Below are 4,170 nucleotides of genomic sequence, written 5' to 3'. Positions count from 1 at the left end.
AGCGATCGGCCACCGGTTAATTATTTAGATGACAATAAGGCCTAATTTTATTATTTTGTAAATTTTTTCACCCAAGTTTTATTTTTGCAAATTCTATCATTTAAGTTTTCAATCTTTGCACATTTTAACGATGTTGACATGTCACTAAAAAAAGTTCAATTTTTTTGAGAAACAATATTGTTTTGATATCAACATGATGATGAAATGTGTAAAAGTTAAAAATTTGAATAATAAAATTTGTGAAAAATAAAATTTTGTGGTAAAATACATGAAAATTGAAATAATAATAATTGAATGATAAAATGTACAATTAATTAACCTAGCAATAACGATGAAGTAATTTTCTCAAATGTACATTTGTGAAACTAAATAATCAAACATACATGCTTAGTTCAATCTTATTTAGACTTATATTAAGACAACATTAGTATAAATGTTTGGACGAGCTAGCTTATAAAAATAACTTATGATACATCGTTATCAATAAACTACTTTTGCTTATCTTAGTAAAAACTTAGGAGGCATTTGTTTCACGGGTAAATTTTTTTTAGTCCGGGGAATATATGAAGGAAAAAAATTATCTCATGTTTATTAAGAAGTAATAAAATAATTAATCTTAAGTATATTTTATATTTGGGTAAACAATAATCCCACCTTTAGTCAATATTTAATCCCAACAAAAGGGGTAGGAAATATTTATTTCCATGAGACATGAATCCTCTTAGTGAGTAAAAATACACATATACCTTCCTTACTACCCACTATCCAACTACCTTCTTAACGCTCCCTTTATGTACGTGCTATAATCTTTCTTTTTATCACACATTTTTTTCCAGTGCCAATTTCATTCACCACCAATTTTATGTGTTATTCACTAAAATTTTTAGACTAAAATATGTTTATGATTTTTGATATATACTCGAGTTTTGTTTTAAATCCTTGATAAATCTTTTCTTCACTTTTTCTCCTTGGTATTTGAAAAGTGTAAAAACAAATATAACAAGAAGGGAGGTTGATTTGTGATTTGATAAATTTTTAAAATATTTTTTGTGAAAACAAAGTTATTGTCTTAAATAAGACTTAGTAAGATAGATAGCAAATTTTCTCAAAAACAAGTTTAGACGATGGAAACAGACTTTGCAAAACTAAAAGAGTTTCCAAGACAAAATCAAATTCAAACTCTAGGTCAATTTAAAACATAAGAGAAATGAAAGCATATAAGACACATAGATTTATACTGGTTCATTTCTACCATTGAGATTACGTCTAATTCTTGACAAATCATCAAGTTCCACTATCTTCAACAAGTTGCAAGTATTAGTCACTATCGCTTTTAGCTCTATACCAAGCTTGACACAACCCAGTATTCTTTACCCTACCAAGTCACAAATGGCTCTAAACAAATAAAAAGATTTGTAGTTTGTTTGCACATTGACTAAATCTTAATTGTTTTACAGACAGATATGAAATATAAGTACTTAGTCTTTTCTCTCAAGGTGTTTAAGGTGTTTTGAGAGCTTTTCAAGAATGTAAAGAATGCTTTTCGCAAAAACAATTTGAATGATAGCGTGTAGGTTTATGTCCCATGTCTTCAAAGCTTCTAGTATTTATAGGCCTTCATCTTTAAGTATTTGTTGTTTCTAAACTAATTATTCTCTTAAGGTTGCTATGATGTTTGTGGTCATTGGAATATTTAATGCTTGCATTAAATACATGTATTTCTTCATGCTTGAAAACCACTCTTGTTTACTTTCATGTAGAACACTTTAAGAGGGAACCACTTCCTTAGCATTACAGTAGGTCTGCCACAACAAAGCATGCCTTTTGGTGTTGTTTGACAACTCACTATTAGAAAATATGCTTTCTACATCGGTTATATATGACTTTCAACATCGGTTTTTCAACCGATGTTGAAAGTACCGACGTTGATAATATTATCGTTAACATCGGTTTTTCAAAAACCGATGTTAAAGTAAAATTACCAACATCGGTTATATAAATAACCGATGTTGCTAATATGAATTACACCCAGAAAATGTATATTAATATTGAAAGTTAACATCGGTTTTTACAAAAAACCGATGTTAACGAATGTGTTACTGTTGACAGTTAACATCGGTTTTTTACAGAAAACCGATGTTAACGTTGTTAACGTTCGTTAACATCGGTTTTTTATAAAAACCGATGTTAACGAATGTGTTACTGTTGACAGTTAACATCGGTTTTTATAAAAAACCGATGTTAACGAATGTGTTATTATTGACAATTAACATCGGTTTTTATAACATCGGTTTTTATGAAAACCGATGTTAACGTGGGTTAACATCGGTTTTTTCAAAAAACTGATGTTAACGGATGTGTTACTATTGATAGTTAACATCGGTTTTTTCAAAAAACCGATGTTAACCCACGTTAACATCGGTTTTTTATAAAAACCGATGTTAACGAATGTGTTATTATTGAATTTTAACATCGGTTTTTTACAGAAAACCGATGTTAACGAATGTGTTATTGTTGACAGTTAACATCGGTTTTTTTAAAAAACCGATGTTAACGAATGTGTTGCTATTGACAGTTAACATCGGTTTTTATAAAAAACCGATGTTGTTTTCAGGAATTTTTTTTATATAATGTCTTTGTTTTTACAAAAAACCAAAATTTAACCTGTAAATTTAAAATCAGACCACACAGCACACAACATATATCATTTGCATTCAGTTTTCAAATAGATTTTAGCAAAAAACTAGCTATCAACAAAGGTTGTTCAATGTTAAGATGAAACAACAATTGTAAAAAATATAATGCAAAGTACGTAAACTAATTTATTAACCTAAAGTTACATAGTTGCCTAACATCCTATGTTTGATTTCTAACTTTTAGATAATATTGTGCCCACTGTATGCGAAGTGCCTTAAATCTCTCTGCTTCCAATGGTCTAACTTCATTAAAATACTGCATGATGAAATAAAAAAATAAATTAATAATGTAATAACAATTATAAAAAAACCAAATTTGTTTGTAATAAACAATTACCGTCTCCCAATTATTCCTGAAAGATCCTAAGATTATGGTGGACATCCAGTGCATCACGTAGTAGCCACATTCAGTGATTCCTTTTTGTCTATTACACTAAATACATAATGAAATTTGGATATTAATTAAACGTTAACTACAATTAGTGTACACACACATAAAATATATATAAGTAGAACTTTTATTTAAATCACGTACCTTAACAACAATCCACCTAGCAACAGCCTTGGATTTCAGTTGTGGAGTATCATCAAGTCCTTTCAAAGCACTAGTGTTGAATATAAGGAACATTAAAATATTGATGTTGTTGAGTTATGCCAATGAAAATGTATTGAAAACAATACTGACCTGTTAATTATTCCCTTAAGGTAGTTGTCTGGCCTGTTATGCAAAGAACAAAACCAGACAACTAGGTTTTCCTTAGGTAGAATGACGACCATTTGCCAGTGTCCACTGCAGTAGAGACGAATATAGTTTATTGTAGTAGTATAGATTATTTAAATTCAATTATTGTGTTTGACTTACCTATTCAGATAGGCTCCAAGGTAAACATCTCGTTTTGAACTCTGTATCCAACTCTTGATGTAACTTTCGGATTCAAATTGTGATTGTCCAGATCTCTGAATGGACTGTGGCTCGAGGAATCCATACACATCAGAATTCCCCGCTCGCACACTTGTCTCAGTCAGATGGCTGTGTTGTTAAGTCAAAGTTAATTATGTATGAATTTAAAACAATTACTTTGGTAATTAATAGTAATCTAAAATGACTTACAGAATCCACAACTGTATAACTGATATGCTGAGACATTGACCACCATGTGCAATTTCAGAGAGATCTTCGTGCTTTATATACAACGGGAAGTTTTGATTAAACACCCCGAATATGGTAGCATCCCACATAACCTGGAGCGGCTTCAAAAACAGTTGTGGGATGGTCAATGTCATCAGGTACAGGGGATCATCGACCTCTTCATCCGGGCTTTCTGGAGGTTTTGCTGGAGACACAGCTGCCTATTGATAAAACATAGTTAATTAGCAAGTTTTGATTACAGTGAACAAATTAATTGAAAAAAATAAACATATAATCAGAGTAAAATACCTGTTCTGATAAACGCTTCACAAGATGTGTTGGCCA

The 4,170-nt window shown here is 30.6% G+C and overlaps 1 long non-coding RNA gene across 1 annotated transcript; it reads right to left on the bottom strand.

The window, feature by feature from the left end:
* Nucleotides 1-2,704: 2,704 nt before the first annotated feature.
* On the bottom strand, nt 2,705-3,092 carry LOC106797095 (uncharacterized). Its single transcript, XR_001386120.3, has 2 exons — nt 3,034-3,092; nt 2,705-2,952 (listed from the first exon to the last, which is right to left on the bottom strand). It is a non-coding gene; the product is annotated as an uncharacterized lncRNA (long non-coding RNA).
* Nucleotides 3,093-4,170: the final 1,078 nt, after the last annotated feature.

Source organism: Glycine max, chromosome 18, assembly GCF_000004515.6.
Source record: "Glycine max cultivar Williams 82 chromosome 18, Glycine_max_v4.0, whole genome shotgun sequence".
In the NCBI taxonomy this organism is placed as follows: Eukaryota; Viridiplantae; Streptophyta; class Magnoliopsida; order Fabales; family Fabaceae; genus Glycine; species Glycine max.
This window is presented reverse-complemented; position numbering and strand designations above follow the sequence as displayed.